This window comes from Cynocephalus volans, chromosome 9 (genome assembly GCF_027409185.1).
Source record: "Cynocephalus volans isolate mCynVol1 chromosome 9, mCynVol1.pri, whole genome shotgun sequence".
Classification (NCBI taxonomy): domain Eukaryota; kingdom Metazoa; phylum Chordata; class Mammalia; order Dermoptera; family Cynocephalidae; genus Cynocephalus; species Cynocephalus volans.
The window spans coordinates 91,635,991-91,656,028 of NC_084468.1; the positions used below are offsets into that span (position 1 = coordinate 91,635,991).

Below are 20,038 nucleotides of genomic sequence, written 5' to 3' on the forward strand. Positions count from 1 at the left end.
CAAGAGACTAAATTAGAGAAGATCATTGATATTCTCACAGGATTCAGCTGAGAACTTTGGCAATCCCTAAATTCACAAAAAGCTTTATAGCATTTTTTGCATTAATGTACATTCACATATGACGCATCCTTTGAGTTTAGAACACATAAGCCATGCTAAAATAACCTATGAAAGTTATTTTCACTTTTTTTGTGTTTCGGGTTCCTCATCAACAGGTGAAGTATTAGTTGCTTCTTTTGATCTCAGGATATTTTAAGCAGAAACACTATGAAAATACTTTGTATACTGAAAGAAAGTAGCAATGCAAATAAAGACACTAGATATGTTTACCCACCTGTACAAATGTTAATCTGACCAGATATTTCTCAGAAAGTGAAAATAGCATGAGTTATCTTAGAAGATTTTTTTAATATTGAGAAGATTGGGAGAACAAATAGTGATTTTCCAGGCAAATCTGTGATCACAAAATTAATGTTGTGTGTATCTAACACTTGCAATTTTCAATCAAAGGCACATACAGTACTTCAGTCTTGGTGAGGGTCTTGGAAGGACTCATAAAAAAAACTCTGGCCGTCCTCTCAAGATCTTGAATCCCTCTCCACACTTGCACATATGCACACACACAGGCAACATTGTTCCCTCAGTTTTTCCCACTGGCTTGCTTCCTACTTCATTGAGAACATGAAATTTGTTGAGAAAGAACTAATACTATTTTCTTTTCCACCCATATGCAATATCCAGCTTAGGCACACCTCTACCTATTCTTCCCAATGAATAAAGTCAGAAGCCATATGTCTGATGTTAATAATATAAGTATATTTTTAACTCCCAGGTCATACTTTTAATCAAAATGAGAAAGAAGGTTGACTTTGCTGAGGTGTTTATGTTTTGTTTTGTTTTTATTTTATATTCAGGCTTTAAGTTTTATGTTCATAAGATAATTATGTCTTGAGATTCTTGGTAATACCATGATTGAAGTCCCTGTTGTTGAATCCTTCAACCCCTTGAAGACTGAAAGAAGATTTAAATTTAGTTATTTATCTGAATCATATAAATACTTATAGATAAAGAGTTTAATTTAGAGACATTAGATTTGACATTTTTTAAAGTTGGATGAATTGGACTTTAAAACAAAATCACCTCTTTTTCAAAAAAGGTACCAATTTCCCCCCCAAGTACATAATTAAATTGTTTTTTACTGAAGTGGTTCATACTTATATAACTTAATTGCTGTATTGTTTACAGCAATGTATTTCCTAAAAAGTTTATGGAAAGTGTAACTATTTTTATGCATGGTAATAAATAACGCAATAGATGTGTGAGGCAAAAAAGAAAAGATTTAAAAGATAGTAAATAGAAGGTACATTTGTGCTATGCTTATTTTTATTCCCATTTCAGTGCTCAATTACTACAGCTTCTAGTAAATAAAATTATCAGTTGATAATATTTAAACATTTTGTAAGTGAAGGTATTGTTTATTTGTGAGTTATGGTTTTTTAAAACTTAATTTTACTGAAGGGCTTTCAGTACTGCTAATTATGAATTTTACTAAGCAAAGTATAAAGCAACAGAAGGTCACCTCCAAGTTGAGGTGCCAGTGTAGTTAAACCTGATTATCATTAACAGTACACTTTTATCCAAAATCTATAGATTACCAACTTTTGCCTTCCAGGTTTGCATAACCTTGGAAATCACTTCATAGTTTGCACAATAACACCTGTCCACATCTTCTTCATAGTCCTTGACATATTGCGAACACAGACATTTTGTCCAGTGAACTAGTTTGCAGAGTTAAAAATGTACATAAATATGTCCCTACATAGCTATCTCTTCAAACTTTATTATAAAAGACTTGCAAAAACTGTGGATAAATAACATGTATTTATCTTAATTAATGGATATCTGATGCTAAAAATAATGTGAAAATTATATAGCCCTCACTTTGGAAGCCTGAGCCTTCTTAAAAGTGAGGTGACTGCTTCAAGGTGGAGTATTGAATTACTGGTGGCACTGGGTCTGTCCCTCACTACAACATACCGCCTCTTTATCGTCCATAGTTTTATAATAGGATTACTGTCAACAAAGTAGTGGATACTATGTGCACACCATAAATTTTATTGTGAAAACATGAAATGGCTGTTAACTATAGGAGACAAACTGTAAATAGTAAATATAAACATTTTCTGGAACATTGCAGAGTATTAGTAAATAAAAGTATCAAGTATATTTGGATATCTGGCCAAATATTTTTACTTTTTCTTCCCCTCTTTATTTTTAAAGGAATTTATTTATTTTTTAATTGAAATGTATTGATTGTACATATTTATGTGGTACAGCGTTATATTTTAATACATGTGTACAATGTGTAATTACAGATATTTAGCACTACTGTACACCAGTAGAACCTACTTTTCCTGTCTAGCTGTAATGCCAAATGTTTTTAAGTGTCTTAAGAGATGTCATTGGAAACATTAGAATTGCATAGTTATTCATGGACTTAATGGACTTGAGCTCAGAAGTACTGGACCTCTCTCTTACTCTTATTCTGATCTTTATCAATAAATGTTTGGTAGATGAATAATGATTATCATTGATTTAGTGACTAAGGAAAAGAGTCGGGAAAGTGCTATTAATATCAAGTTAGTTCCTTTGAACCATTTTTATATAAGATTTGAGAGAAGAATAAAAAAGTACCATATGCTTATGCTACGCTAAGTTAAGAACTACTTCCATTCTTACATAGACCATATAAATTCATATGCAGCCTATATGATTTCACCAGAATACACAAAGTACCAAATTAGTTTAGAAGATAGTTGGAAAACAAAGTGGTTATTAAGCTATGTATTTACTGGAAAGTAACTATATTTTCTTTTTTTAAATATACTAATCAATACTGTAATCAGTTGGGAACTGAATGTGCTTTGTGCCAGAATAAGGTCTTTGTATATTTACACAGAAGAGAATGCCTGGCTTTGCGAAATACACCTACCTGAACTCCTAATTATAGTACCAATGCTGCCAAGCAGCAGGTAATACCTAGAGCAAGAGCCATGATTAAGGACCTTGAGGAAATGTCTTGAGTAAGATTTGAGTAAGTTTTGTTTAATTTTAATAAAGGATACACACTCTCTCTCTCTCTCTCTCTCTCTCTCTCTCTCTCTCTCTCTCTCACCTGGCAGAGGATATACCATGATCGCAAAGACGGTTTTCCTAGAATGTGGCTCATCCTTTGCACCCCACGTATGCTGGCCCATATAATTTCCCCAATGTGGGAAACTGCATAATTTATGGCCATGGGAGACTGCATTTGGGTTCTTCCCTGAATCAAAGGGGAAAAAAAGTAATATATAGTCTCTGTGAAGTCATCCCTAATTCCTTGAGGCAAATTTAATCTCTCTTCCCTCCCCCCCCCCCTTTTTTTATTTCTCCAAAGCATGTTGTATGTAATCTATTAGAAAACTAATCACATTGTTTTCTTATGATGCTTTAAGAGTATCTCTTCCTCCGGGAAAAGAATCTTGAATCCTAGTACATATTTAGTAGATATTTATGAGAATAGTGAACTACTGGTACCCAAAAAATACAGACACCATGCAATATCAGGCATACAGTCGATAGAAAATAGTGCTGTCAACTACTCACAATAATTTACTGCTGGAGGGATCTGTTAATTTTCCCTTCTTTTTCTGTGCATTGTAAAATATATGACATAAGAGTCATATGTTTCCTGGAGCATTGAAAGAGTATGGGCTTTACATCCAATCACAGAATAATAATTTGAAAAGATTAAAGAATATTTTTCATGGGCATAAATTTATTTAGGCTTTATATTTCTACTTGAGATGCTTTTAGCAGTTTGTTTCCTCATAACATTCAGTCTATCTAGGTTTTCTAATTTATTGGTCTAAAGTACATGGCATTGTACTATTCTTTCACTATTTTTCAGTGTCTGTAGATACAGCACCTCTGTCTACACTAATTATTTTATGTGGATTTTTTTCCTAATAGCCTTACTATTTCTATTCACTAGATTCTTTTTCAAATAACCTACTCTTGAACTTATTTATTAAGCCTACTATATGTTTTTGTTCTTACTTAATTCTCTTATTAATTTTGTTAATTACTTTTCTCATCCTTACTTAAGTTTGTTTTCCTAAATTATTGATTTGGAATAATTAAATCATTTATTTTTGCTCTATTTTATTTGTCAGTACAAGGGTTTTAAGGCTGTACTTATAATTTGGCTACAGCATTTTGAAATGTGCTGTACTTAGTACCGTTATTTTCAGAAATTTATTATTTCAAAGTTTTACTTTCTTATTTGAGCAAAGGGTTATTTAGGAAAAGAAACAAAAATCTCTTCAGCTTGTTCTCCACTTAACTAATTTTGTTATTTGCAGTACTCTGTTTTAGGTTTCTTTTAATACTGCTTTATATATTGTTTTGAAATTGTTACTGCATTATTTTTCTTAACTTGTTGATGTTCTTAATTTCAGTCTGTTTTCTAATTTAATCATTTATCTGTTTCAAAGAGTACCTATGAAAACTTTTCTTTGGCAGAATAAGGCACGTGAAGTCTAAAATTTATTTCTAGAATACTAAGCAAATCATTTCTGAAAGCATGTTCTTCTACTATTGAGTAATATGTTTATTTTCTTCTCAGTTCAAGGTTTGTTTTTTCTTTTTCATAGATACTGTTCTAGATTTGTTTCCCCTATTCACACATCCATGAAGGAGAGCTGTTTCACCTATGCCAACAAAAGTATAGAAAAATCTTCTGAGAATATTCAAAACATTCTCTTAGTGGGGCATTTAGAACGTTATCACTGAAAACTTTTTGTTTGTTGAAAATATTTCTTAATATTCCTGGCCCCACCCCCCCCCCACCTGCTTCGAATCTTTCTTTTACTTGTCCTGGCCTCTAGTCCAGGTTCATAATTTGGTTGTGTCAGATTTTTTTGTGTGTGCATGCTTCAGCTCACCTGGTTGGTGACGAGCTCTATCCCGTTTGGACCTTCCCCTCTCCTCGGGAGCCCTACCACTTTAGGAAATTCAGCTATCTTGTCTAAGAGAGCCCACTGACTGAGAAGCCAGGCTGGAGAAGAGACCCACCACCCCCAAGCTTTCTTGTACTTCCTTTGCCCAGCACTGCTGCCTTTGGCTGCTTTGTGGTTCAATAACACATATCTTTTTCTAAAAGCCTCCCTCACCTTTAGCCCTGCTGCCATGCAGGAGGAGGGGAACTTTTGGTTGGAAAGACTCTTCCCTGTGTCAGGGTGTGATTGCCACAGGAGTAGGTAGCTCAGAGAGTGTGATACCATAGCACTGCTGAGTTTCCGTTTTGTGTTTCCATTTACCCCTCATGATGCAGAGGTGGAGGGCTTCAATTGCAAAGTCTCCCTCTCCCCTGTTTGTTTTGTCAGCCCTAACTCATGCCCTCCAAATAAGGGGGGATGGAGCAGAGCAGTCTGATAGGGCTTTCTTAACTTATTTTCTATAGCATGCCACAATAATAATAGCTTTAGAAGAAGGACTGTGATTAGGCCGTCAGTGATGTCCTTTAATGTGGGTTTACCTGCATTTTATCTAGAAATTCTCCAAACCTTCTGCCTCTCAGCTGGCACTATTCCCTGGTATTTTAGTGTCAATGCAGGATTTTTTCTTCTAATTTTTGTTTTTCTTTGATTATTTTAATCATTTACTGGGAAGAGGGCTTAGATATTGGCCTTTCTGTTCCCATTTTTCTACAAGTCATCCAGCCTAATTTTCTTCGTGGACTTGATGGAAATTAGCTCCTTAAATGGCATTAATATTAGATATTGCTTTCAAGGAAATTTAAAATAGAAAGCAGGCTTTCAAGAAGAGAGAATAAATTACCAGCCAATCTCACAAGGACAGAAATAAGCCAAATCTTATAAAGGATGCTTTGGAGTAAACATTTTTTACATTTCAAATTCAAGTTGAAATCTTCAAATGAAACTGCAAAGCTAAAAACTTTAACTGATAAGGATTCTAAGCATTAATATATGGGTATTTATAAACTCACCTGAAATTTTACATAAATTTTGCTAGGGGAGAGGACTACTTACTTTCATAAGATTCTCAAATCACAAAGCTTAAGGACTAATGCTATAAATGTATAAGAAATTAAGGCAAAAATTCATCTTATGAGTTTCTAGTTTGGTAATAAACTTAAATATGTAAGAAATTGCTTTAGCACAAACATGAAAGCCATAACTATGAGAAATTCTCCTTAAAGTGAACTGAAATTGGAGGTACAGAAAACAATTTGCTAGGATTTGAAATGCATCCAGAATTACGAACAGATTTTAAACTGTTTTAAACTGTTTTTTGTATTGCATAGGTCCTCTGGTATTTGTGTTGAAGGAGGAAAAAAGAGGGAGTATTAAAAGACAAGTGGAAAGCATGTTCAATCTGTTTTGTCCATGGCTTCCCTTTCAGTGTCTGTATTAAGGGATTATAAAAAGAAACAAATGATCGATCATGATGGCAATTCTGTTCTGTGGTTTCAGAGGTGGAAACAGTCCTGCTACTTTCCTAATTCAACCTTTTCTGCTGGGGAAGTCACTGTAAATACCTTCATTATGCAGTTAGGCATTAGCACAACAAATAAAGTTCAGAGGGGTAAGAATAAAATTTAATTTTCTCACTCTTCTGACTTAGAATATTTTCATGTGTTTTTTGTTTTGGTGGGAAGTGGTAGAAGATGTCCATTTGTGGACAATCCAAATGGCCAGCATTGGGCAGGACTCAACATATTTCTCCGAATTACACTTCAAGTCCTGAAGGGTCAGTTTCCCAAATTGGGACACTCTGGTTTTCTCATTTAATTTTATCATGTAATTATTTTTCTTGCCTTTAAGTGAAGTATGAGGGACATAGAGAGACATGATTGATTTTTATGTGCAACAAATCAAAAAATCTAATTAGGGCATCTTAGTTTACCCACTTAACCATCTTACATTTCTTGAGTCTTCTCCAATCATGAAAAAGTTCCTGAGCATGCCCAATTTTATTTACTAGTTTATAGCAAGAAGAGTAAAATAGGAGTAGATAGTGTTTCCAATTAATCTCAAGATTTGGGATAAATTTATCATGAATTCTGTCCTTTGGTATGTATCTTCCTGCTTTTTGACGTGATAACCTGTCATAGCATAGAGGAAACAACAGGAAACTTGGTACCAATTAAAAGTCTCTTTCCACCAAAGAATTGAACTGTCAGGAAATAACAACCTCGAATTCAAAAAAGTGATAACGGTTTTAAAATGAAACGGGAATAAGAAAACAAAGGTGTTAAATTTTAACACGCTGAAAAACAATCTAAGTGCATGCCAGTTTAGTTAAGCTTGGTACTTAATAAATTACAACATGCACAGCAGAAATATACATAGATGCTTCATGCATGGTGTATATATGTTTGGGTGAGGGCCACTTCCAGCAAAACTGAATATGCTGAGATAAATGTCTACATGAATATTTTTCATCTATATACCTTTAGTGCTTATTCCAGGCTCACTCAGTTTTAGTTTGTTTATCAGTGATTACTTTTGTATCTCATTAACATTATTTGAAGTTTGAATTGTTGTAGGATGAGCCAAGTGTAATAACAGGTTTCTGTATCAAAATGAGTCTTCAGCCAGATAGGGAGGAAATCTGAAATTTTCTGTTCTTAGGCTGACTGAGATGCTCTGAATGAGCCTAGACACAGAGCCCACTGACTTTGGATCTTTATATTAAATAGTCAGGTGGATTGACCTGTAGGGCTAGAAGTCTAAATATTCTGTATGCCCATTGATGCAAGGTCCACGGCTGACATGATTGCTTCCAACAATTTTCTTTTAACTAAAATGATATATGTGCTAGGTTGGTTTGTCACAATGGAAACAGTACAAAATTCTGACAATAAATGTCTCCTGTATTTTTTGTTTTTCTTAGTGGAATTAAAATAACTGATTTTACTCTTTTATAGTGAAGAAATTTTCATAATAGAGGATGCTTTTAAGAAAATTTAGAAATCTTAAACTTGTAGATATCCATGAAAGAACTATTTTAAACAAAAATAGTATAGAGGTATGGAGGATTAAGAGGATCTACTGAAAGGTTGTAAGTAAGTAGAGAATAGATGGTGTACAACACTGGGCTTCAGTATAAAGAATAGGTAGAAGATGAGCAAGACTAGAGGCAAGAAGTCCATTTAGTGAACTGTGCAGTAATCCTGGAACAAGAGGGTAACACCATAAGCCATGGTAGTAAGAGTGAGGATGTGGATAATTTTTGGATTCCAGAAGGTAAAACCAATACTTGGTGATTGATAGTATGTTAGTAAAAGGAAAGAAAGAATTAAACATCCAAGTTTTCTTCTTAAGTAGCTGGAGAAATGATAGTACCACTCACTCTAATAGGGAATACAGATGACAGGTTTGGATTGCCTGGAGTCATCCAGATAGAGATAACTAGAAAATAATTGAAAATTTGAATTGGGAACTATGCTGAAGGTTAGAAGTAGAGATCTGAAATTGATCTGCTCCTTGAGTTTGTGAGCATAACGTAGGTCATCCAGCAAATGAATGATTATCTCAGTGTTCTTTCTGGCCATCTTTGGGTCACCTTGCTGACTTTTGTTTTTCTTTACAGTCTCTAAATTCTAATGTTCTTAAGCCCAATCTTGGACGACCTTCTCCAGCTACACTCTCTGTAAGGGTGATCTCATCTAGTCATATGGATATCAGTGCCACTGAGAGGGTGATGCAGCTCAAAGTTATTTCCAGCTTAGACCTCTTACTGAGTTCTTGACTTGTATACCCAACTACCTGCCTAATACAAACACTTGAATGATAATATGCATCTCAAATTTAGCTTGTTCAAAACAGAAATCTTAATTTCCTCATCAATCATGTTATTCCTGTTCACCTGTGTCTCAGTAAAAGACACCATCACCAACTTTATAGCTCAAGCCAAAATTCTAGGCATTATCCTGGTTTTTTCCCTTTCATGCACTCCCTCATATCCAATCCATTACCAAGTTGTTTTGTTTCTGCCTCCAAATGTGTCCTAAATCCATTTACTTCTTTGCATCTCCAATGCTATCCCCCTTTCTCTTGGATTACTGCAGTCTTCAAACTTCATGCATCTACTTTCTGTGTATGGCTTCAGTTCATTCTCTATACAACAACCAGAGTGATCTTTAAAATGTCCAAACACCTTGCCTCTACCTGGCCTATTTATACCTTTAACGTCATCTCAAACCACTTCTTGCTCACTAGAACCAACCAGACCTGTTTCTCTGTTACTCAGAAATGCCAAGCTAATTTATGCTTCAGTGCCTTTGTACTTTCTGTTCCCTCTGAGTGAAACATTCTTCCCCAGCTCATCTCATTCTAAAATTGGCATTTTCAGTTCAGATAGATGTCAGCAGATCAAGAGAGTCTTTCCCTAATTGCTCTATCTCAGTTCTGTTTTAGTCCCTCTCTATCTGAAAATAAATATCAGATATATTTTCTTCATAGCACTTAGATTGTCTTCATTTGGCTATGTGTGTGTCTAAATAAACTTAACTATTGAATGAACCCAGACTACCTTGTTCACCTCCACATCCCTAGAACCTAGAACAATACTTTGAATATAACTGTCTGTTGAATAAGTGAATAACTAGATGAATAAATGTTAAAGAGAAGAGAGTCTAGACCAGAACCCTGAGGTCACCAGCAATAAGCAGAGGAAGAGGAACTTAAAGATACTAAGAAGGAGCAATGAGGGCTGGCTACTTAGCTCACTCAGAGTGTGGTGCTGATAACACTAAGGTAAAGTGTTTGGATCCCTGCATTCACCAGTCACCAAAAAAAAAAAAAAAAAAAAAAAGAGCAATGAGAGTGACACTATGGGCAAGGTGTCCTACCACAGGTCTAAATGAAAAGCGTGTATAGAAGAAAAGGACAGTCCTTCTGGCTGAGAGGAACCAGGAAAAGGCATGGTAGAGATGAATTTTTAATTGAACCTTCAAAGGTAGGGAGGGAAATCCTGTAAGAAGGAGTAAATGGAGGGCAGAGGCAGAGAACAGAAGATGCACACCTGTTTGGAGACTAGAGAGTCATTCCATTTGTCTTTCACGTATCTCACTTAATACTTAGAGTAACCCCTTTAGTGTCAGTGTTGTCAATAGACTGAAAAACAAAGACTCCATCAGGATCACACAGTAAACTGAACAATAAGATTTAGAAGCAGATCTGTCTGACTGCAAAACTACTTATGGCAACTTAAGTCTTTGAGCTTGCCTACAGGTACCTCATACTCACCCTGTGCCAGTGTCGGAATGAGGTATGAATAAGTAGGGTGGCAGTAGAGACAGATACTCTTAACTTTGATTATTCTCATGATAGCCTCAAGAAAAATTGAGGTCAAGGGTAAAATACCTATTCCCATGTCAGTACTTTATCTGTCCTGAAACATGAGAAATTTCAAAATGTTGAAACCATGCAGTTTCTATTCAGTCAGAAGTTCAGTTTACCCCTAATAGTAATGAAGAATACCTATTCTTTATCTTCTATGTTCTGCTAAATAATCTGTACAGATTACCCAGTGCACCTTTTTTATTGAGGTAAACTTTCAAAAGATTTTGTTTAATTACAAAAACTCAATTACTAAAACAGTAAGCTCATGCTAGTTTCAGGTGTTGAATCATTTTACTTATGTATTTAGTAACAATTATGTAGAATGACAGGCAACTTAGTGTTTTATGGTAGATTGTTTGCCTGTATTTGCCTATACTTGTATGTATACACACATATTTTAAGCCAGACTAAAGTCGTTTTCTTGTGCATAGTAAGTCAAATTTAGGAGTTTCAAAACTTTAGAAACTCAGATCATGTATGGCTGGTGCATATTTCTCCTAGGGTTATTCTTTCCACCTTAAATGACATTAAAAATTGAATTAATGGTATTAGTCTATTTTAATTTTCTATTTTTACATTATTTAAAAACATAATTAAAAAGAGAGCATGCCCAGGATCCTAGGCAAGGAGCTGAGGGCCACGGTCCTCTCCACCCAGAAGCAGACAAGAGAGCATGCCTGAGGTCCCAGACAAGGAGCCAATGGCCAAAGCCTCCTTTGCCCAGAAGCAGGCAAAAGAGCATGCTTGGGGTCCTAGGCAAGGAGCCGAGGGCCACAGCCCCATCCACCCAGAAGCAGGCAAGAGGGCACGCTGAAAACACCACTTCCATGTGGGTGGCCCACCACAGCCACTGCCATAGCCACATATGCCAAAAAAGCAGCTCGACACCACAGCACCACCACAACCACAGCTGCAGTCACTGTGCAGACAGCCTGCCGGACGCTCAGCTGCACTGATGTAAGGATAAACACCAGCAGACACCGGGGAAAAAAGAAGAGGACATCTCTCTACTCAGAGCCTATTCCAGAGTAATAGAAGAAGCAACTGCTCTACCAGGTGACCAGATGTCAATGTAGAGATACTAGAAACACAAAAACCCAAGAAAATATAACACCAACAAAAGAATACAGGAATTCTCAAATACCAGACCATATAGAGCAGGAAACCATTGAAATGACAAAAGCAATTTCAAGCAGCAATCTTAAGGAAACTCACTAACTGACAACGTAATGAAAGGACAAAAAAATCCAAGATATGAAGGAGGAAATTTATAAAGAGATTAATACCTTAAAAAAGAATGTAGCAGAACTCATAGAACTGAACAATTTACTCAACAAAATAAAAAACACAACCGATAGCTTAAGCAGCAGGCTAGAACAAACAGACGAAAGAATTTTTGATCTTGAAGATAGTCTTCAAAATAACTCAGGCATACAAAAAAAGGAAAAACTTTTTTCAAATGAAGAAAATCTAAGCTAGCAGAGAAGCTTAAGTGCACAAACACTTTAATCATGAGTGTCCCAGACAGGGAGGAGAAAAGAGAAGGCATTGAAAATTTATGCAATGAAATAATAATGGAAAACTTCCCAGATATAGGGAGAGACACGGACCTTTAGATCTAGGAGATTCAAAGATCCCTAAACAGATTGAACCCAAAAAGACACATTATACTCAAACTGGCAAAGCTCAAAGCAAAGAGAATCTTAAAAGAAGCAAGAGAAAGCATCAAGTCACCTATAAGGGAGCCCCTGTCAGACTAAACAGCAGACTCCTCAACAGAAACTCTATAGGCCAGAAGAAAATGGGATGATATATTCAAAATACTAAAAGAAAAAAAACTGCCAGCCAAGAATACTATACCCAGCAAGGCCACCACATGGCCAACCTTACAAGAAATTTTCAAGGCAGTCCTGCATCTGGAATCCAAAACGTGAAGATCACTACCATGAATATAGAAAAAAGAACAAAACCAGCTGGTAGGTAGAACAAAAATGCAAATGAGAAAGAGAAACTAAATCTTACCACCACAAAAAGCCATAGTGACAATGTAATAATGCCCCTGTTTTATTTCTGATTTTAGTAATTTTGGTCTTCTCTCTTTTCTTGGTTTAGACAAAGGTTTGCAAATTTCGTTGACCTTTTTAAAGAATCAACTTTTGTTTTTGTTGATTTTCTGTATTTTTTAATTCCCTATTTCATATTTCTGTTGTAATCTTTGTTATTTACTACTTATATTTCCTTTTGGTTTTGTTTGCACTTTTTTTCTATTTTCTTAACGTAGAAGTTTACATTACTGATTTGAGATTTTTCTATTTTTAATATAGGTGCTTACAAGTACAAATTTTCCTCTAAGCAGTGCATGAGCCCTGCATCCTATAAATTTTGATATGTTGTTCTTTAATCTTTATCTGTAGTATTCTCTAATTTCCCTGTAATTTCTCTTTTTGCCCATTGTTTATTTAGGAGAGCGTTGTTTAATTTCCACACATTTGTGAATTTTCTAAATTTCTTTCTGTTATTGTGGTCAGAATACATCTTTGATATTAGTCTTTAAAAAAAAGAAATTTAAACAATTCATTAAGTGGACTTATTGATAGCTTAGAAATTAATTTGCCTTTGCAAAGTTTATTCATCTTCCTCTGTTGAAACTAATTTGATATTTGCAGGCCTTTGGAAGACTTTAGAGAGCTATTTCAAGTAACTGTCGAGTTTATAAATGAAGTATGTAGATTTTAATAAGTTTTACATCTCCAGTTTTTGTTAAAATTTGAAGCCCTACTTTCTACAGAGTATTTTGTTAATCATCTGTTATTCACTTTATGTATTTGTTATTTGAACAAATAAATGTGCATATCCTTATTATGAAAAAAATGAAATAGAATAAAAAGGAATATATCAGAAAAATAAACAAATAAAAATTTTTAAACAATCAATTTTCCACACACACCCCGCCACATGCACACACCAAAGGGCTCCATGAGAGTTTTGTTTTACAAATGCTTCAGCTCATTTATTTTCTTTTCAACTGCATAGATCAGTTTTGCAAGTCTGAGTTTGTCTTAACTCCTCAACCCTTCTTCTGACATGGAAATATGTAGCTACAGTATGAAATAGCCCGCAATAACTGGTTTTGTGGAGTTTAGTATTTATAAGCATACTGATACAACCTGCTGAAGTTTGAGAAGTCCATATACTTATTTGCTTATCATTAGGTTGTAAAGGTAGAATCTTTAGGAAGCTTCTCAGCTTTTCAAATATATACAGAAGAGATAAAATCTATAAGAAGCATGGAAAGGTTTTTTTAGTCAATTTTAATTAATTTGAATTTGAAAGTTACATGATTATACACCAAAAGCTTGTAGTGGCAATCAAATATAGCCTTCTCAAAATGACACACTAATTTCTACCACATCTGTACCCCTTTCACTCTAAGATTTCACATGTACCTATGCTTAACCAAATGGATTTCTTGCTATTTTAAGATCTTTTTCTGTGTTTATGTCATCTTTGTATAAATTTTAACATTTTCCTTCACATAGGATATACTTCTTTCACTACAGCTGAAGAAATTCTAAAATTTCTTCAAGCCCAGTACCAAAAATCTCTGTATTTCAATGACCCACCTTCCTGTGAGTCACCATAGCTTCGTGTTTATATGAGTCTGATTGCACTTGTCTTCTTATAATTCCATGGTCTGCCTCCAAATTACACAAAAGCTCTTTGAGAGAACTAAACCAATCACTGTTGTGTTTCTCGTGGTGCCTAATACAGTGCTCAGCTCACAGGCTCAATAAACAATGAGGTGAGCTACAGTTTTGAAAATATTTGTCAAGGGCCGGCCCGTGGCTCACTCGGGAGAGTGCGGTGCTGATAACACCAAGGCCCCAGGTTCGGATCCCATATACGGATGGCCGGTTCACTCACTGTCTGAGCGTGGTGCTCACAACACCAAGTCAAGGGTTAAGATCCCCTTACCGGTCATCTTTTTAAAAAAAAAAAAAAAAAAAGAAAATATTTGTCAAAAGCGTACCATAAAAGTTTGTCATGTATAGTGTTAAAGCATATGATGCTTATTTTTACAGAAAATGCTACATGAGATCTTTTCATAAAATCTAATTTTCTTCAACTGAGTAGCATTTTAAACTGAAAAGAATGGGTTATTTCAGTGTCTCTCTGTAATAACATTTTGTGAACACTTGCCAGACCGTGAAATACATACTCTAGAAAATAAATGAAGGTGCTTTTTAAACTTTGTGACATTTGACTTATATTTATTACTGAAAAGCCTGAATTCTTATTCAGCACTTTATAGTTTTAATTATTTAAAATTTAAATGAGCTAGGAAGTACTTTTAAAGATTGGTAGTTGTATGGCAGGCTTCCAAAGTTGGGATTGCCAGAGTGGGCTCAAGCAAAGATTTAGAGTTTTGAAGGTATTTTGAACAGAGAAACAGGAAGGAATGCAGCATTTTCCCAGCACTGTTTCAGTAATGCTGTTTTCTCCATTATCTTAAAGCATTAACTGCAGTGAAGATTAAATCAGCCAGTTTTCTTTTTCCCTCAGCTGCAGTGATTTCACCATCTCTTCATGCTGCATCTTGCCACAAAGAGAATATTTAAACGTGGGAAAGAGTTTGCTTTTAATTTGAACCAGAATTCCAACCCAGTTCTGGGATTCTAACCCATAACTCCTTTCAGTAGAACAGTGTTGAAATTTTTATGCAGTACCATAAATGGTTGGCCTGAGTAACATTTGACTGTAAGTCAGTACCTTTGACTAGAGGTGTCTGACAATTCAGAGTTCTGTTTTCTCCACGTGTGACTGACGTAACATTCCCATTAAGAGACTAGCCACCATTTCCTTCTACTCTATTTTCCTCTCAAAGTTAATTTAGCTTCAGAATATTTTATGATCTTTACTAGCTGTGGGTTTAGAAGACAGTGTAAAACATTTCCATACTGTGAATATCAGAGCTAGTGTACTCAGAGTTTGGTTAGAGTTTCTTGGGGAGGTGGAAGAGGACAGATAAAGTAGAAATGAATAGTACTAAAGCCAAAGACTAAAACAAAGTGCATGTTCTATATGTGTTTATTTCACTGTAATTCTTTGCAACCACACAGGAGAAGGAGAGTTCTATGGAAATACTGTTTTAAATTTTTAATCATAGTTCTTTCACGGAAAATGTTGGTGTTTCTGGTTACTGCAATTCTGTTACCTTTATGAGTTGATCCAAGAAGTTCTTTTTCTCCATCCTAGTTCAGTGATTATTTTAACTACTGGACTTATATGTTGCCGTATTTATAAGGTGACAAACAGTTCCTACGTACACTAAAAGATGGAAAAGATAGAAGGGGTAATAGATTTTTTCTTTTAGAAAATTTTATTTTTGTTTTATGAAAAATGCCATAAACTTGGATCACTCACTGGTTAATTTGAAGGTGTTTTCAAACAAAAATCTAACTCATCTTTTAGCAGATTTAGTTAGTCATGATAACAGATGTATAGCTTTGTATATTGGACAAACTGTTGGCCAGATAAATCTAAATGCATCATTCAGTGTGACAGGAATTTATGATATCCCCTAAGTAATGCTAAGGTTTTACGGAAATTTCTTTGTAGGTAGTTGGGTCTTGTTTTGAATTCAAATGTTATTTTTTTTTAAAGAGAGATAAGAAGAATGGGATCTAGGGTTCTATGATAATATAGGGAGACTACAGTTAACAACAAAGTATTGCATATGTTTAAATAGCTAGTCACAATGATGTTGAATGTTCCTAATACAAAGAAGTGACAAATGTTCAAGGCAATGAATATACTAAGCACTCTGATATTATCATTACCCGTAGTATAAATGTACCCAAATATCATATTGTACTCTGGAAGTATATACAATTATCGTGGGGTCAGTTAAGCAAAATAAATTAAAAAGAGAGAAATAGAGAGTAGAATAGTGGTTATGAGAGGCAGGGAAAAGGAGCAGAGAGGGACAGCTGGGGAAAGGTTGATAGAGTGGTACAAAGTTACAGTTAGGTAGGAAGAATAAGTTCGGGTGCCCTAGGGTGACATCAGTGAATAATATTGTATTTTATATTTCAAGATAGCCAGAAAAGAGGATCTTTAATGTTGTAACCACAAAGACATAATAAATGTTTAGGCGATTGATATGCTAACTGTTCTGATGAGATCATTATACAATATATGCATGTATCGAAGGAACAAACTATACCCCATAAACATGTACAATGAAAAAAATAAATTTAAAAAATATTTTTAATATAGACAGACATGCAAGTATATTTCTGTTTTTTCTGAATGCTTACTTAGATTTAGTGAATTGACAATCCCTCTTTTTTTTCATGTTCTTTTTCTTTGTTCTTCTTCCCTGCATGCCTTATGAAGATATATATCAGTGCTATGCAGCATTAAAGGAACAATCACCCAGAGTACACCCTGTGAACAGACCTTCTCAACTTCAAAGACATAACTTACATGGTCTATTTAGCTCATACTGAAAAAAAGGTAGTGATTTTCTGTGTATTTGGGCAAACTACAGAGTAATACACAATAGTTTAATGTAAATAAAATTTCTGCTGGGATTCTGAATTTTCCTGTTTGTCTTCATTTTATTTTTAAACCCTATACATTAGGGTTGTTTTATGTTGCATTCAACACTAGTGCTGAAGATTGTATCCCATGTAATACATGTCATATTTGGAAGGATTAAGAAGAAAATAGTGATTTCATACTAATGTTATCAAAGTCTGATAAACTTTCCCTTTATTATGTGCGAATACTGGTATTTCTGTTTTCTCTATGCTCTAATGTAAAGAGTGATATTTAGAAAATGACTATAAAAATGTAAGGCTCTATTTCTATTTTAGTTACTCAATATTACCCTTAACTAGATTTCTTTATAGTGCTTCAGTTTCTCACCTCTAATCTGATTTATTTCTATTTATACTTATATAAAAATTTACATTACGTTTTTGGTGATTTGGGATTAAACAACAGGAGAGATTTTCGTGATGTGGCAGGTGGGAATGTAGACACCACAAGACTATGTCTATGAGATTTAATCATAAGCTAAGTTTTCTTTTGTCTCTAAAATTAATACATATATGATGAAAATAACTTTTAGTGTTACCTAAATAATTATTCAGAGTTATCAAGAAAAATTAAAGTTACTATTTAATTAAAATGTTATGAGTTACTATTTCAAAACTCTTTAGTTTTGAGATTTTGTATCCACTTTTGAATATTTTCACAAAGAAGAAATTCTGAGCTTTGCAAGACACTTTTCTAAGGAAGAGCTTGATTTTTTTCTTTTAGGCAGGAGGGACAACTGGCATCAGGATACAAAACCTTGACGTTGGTGTTACAACACCACACTCCAACCAATTGAGCTAATCAGCACGTCCAGCTTGAATAATGAGAACAGCAATGTGATTGAAAAAAAGTAAATAAAACAAGGAAGATAGGCAATTTTTTAAAAGTCCAACTTGAAGCTAAAGAGCAAGACTTGGCATATGGACATGTTCTTGGCTCTTGAGGGTGTACTCAGAATTCTCCATCTAAGTGGTGATTTGAATTTATTCTCTCATAGTGCACAGATTCTCATCAATGCCTCAAGATCCATGCACGTATTAAAACTGCATAAATTATCATGTGCAACTGTACACCAGTTTTCCAATGTGTGCTATTCCATGGCATATTGGTTTTGCGGGATGCTTTGTAAACAATGATTTTATACCCAGAAATGCCACATTTCATAGGACCTTTTTAGAGGTCTCATCATCATATTAAAGGCTTTGAGACCATGCATTAAAGAAAGTTTTGAATTTGTTGATGAACAACTTTTCCATACTTCTTTGAGCACAGAACTTCATTCTTCCTCAGTCTGGACCTCCCTTTTAAAAAATGATACATTAATATTCCATAGAACCAGTGTCCCTTAGATCACTTATTATATAACCCTGTGTCAGTAGTGTGTGTATGCATGTGTGTTCATGCACCTGCACATTAGGACACATCTCTTTATTAGCGCTGCACTTTTAAGGAGACATGACAAAGATGTCAGGAAGACATCACTTCAGGTTATACACCACTACCCAAGATCTGATCCTTAATATTAAAAATCCAGAAACCCAATTTTATCTTCCCTACAGAGATGATTGGATCGACTAAAATTAAATTGTTTTAATCAAACTCACATGAGAGTGATGTTTTAAAAAAATTAAATATCAATAATCAGGAATTTCCATTTCTAATTAACGAAATATTATTTATGTCTGTTGTCCAGGGTACTTGCATTAAGAGTACCCAATGTTTCTTGGAAGTGGAGAGACTTAAGGAATATTTTCTTGTCTAGACCTCAATGAAGAAAGCTTCTTAATCATCCTTGCCCCTTAGTAGAACTTACTTGAATACCTTGACAGGTTATTTTTATGACAACTCTACCAATGTCATTTAAAAACACTGAATAATTATGACACTTGTTAGAAATTACCATCATGTTGGACTTATAAATCTAGTTTTATTGTAAAAATCACACCTCAAATTATGAAAATGGAAGTATTTTTTCTCCTATAATTGACCCTCAAATATACTGATAGTCTGCCCCTTCCCTATTTTCCCTCTGGTGTCTTCTCAGTCAGATTCCATCGTTTTTATGGCATCTTTTGGTTATTAGAACAATTTTATCCCAATCTTTGAAACTCAGTCCTATTCACTTTGAAATTCTTAACTCAAGTCTGAGTCAATACTCTTCTTTTTCTAGTACAAGTTTAAACTCCGGTTCCTACACTTGGAGTTGACAGTAGGGGAGTCTCACTCTCATTACTGCGCCACCTCCACCCTGATCAAGCACCTAGGATATTGGGCAGTACTGAGGAAGAATGAAAAGGGGCCTAGGGCTCCTTAGGCACATGGACAAGACGACAGGACTTTGGAGGGTGCTATTGTTGTGCCTGATAGTGGCTATTGGATGCCCTCTGTGGGGCAGGCACTCTCTTGATACATATGGGTGCTTCTTCAGAGGGACCTACAAAGACTTTCACTGCAGAGCTCCCCTCATCCCTTCTATCACCACACCCACTTCCATAGCGTCCACCCCCAGCCTCTTTCTGCTGAGGATTATGAAAAACCTGACAGGACTTCCCCTGTGAGCAAGCAAAGCACCACAAGAAGCAATGCACATGATGTGTGTGTGCAGCTACTGGTCTAATTATCACACTTTCAGAAATGTAGCAACTTTCTCTGAGGACTTTGGCATACTTTTATGTTCACTGATCATTTTTCAAGAGGTGTGAAGTACATCTTCGATTTAATATTAAGATTGAAATTTCTTACAAGATGAGAAATATAAAAGTCAGCTTTGCCATTCCAGGTTTAACATGTAGAAAATATATGTTTTGGATTAATTGATTCTATTTTCCTTTAAAATTATAGCTTTAATAATATTACATCAAATATTAATTTAATGTTAATATTAAATGAATGAATAGTTTTCAAGTGTATAAGAAGTGCCCTATAAAATAACACTTTGCTTACGACAAGAGTGGCACTTAGCAACCATACCAATATTATATAGTAATTATGAAAGTTGAACTAATTGAAGGGAATTTGAT

At 34.8% G+C, this 20,038-nt stretch overlaps 1 protein-coding gene and 1 non-coding gene across 2 annotated transcripts in view; both read left to right on the forward strand.

The window, feature by feature from the left end:
- Positions 1 to 20,038, forward strand: part of TET2 (tet methylcytosine dioxygenase 2) — a 102,380-nt gene that overhangs the window by 42,364 nt on the left and 39,978 nt on the right. The window lies entirely within an intron of this gene.
- Positions 3,168 to 3,325, forward strand: LOC134386732 (U1 spliceosomal RNA). The gene has a single exon (XR_010024550.1). It is a non-coding gene; the product is annotated as a U1 spliceosomal RNA (small nuclear RNA).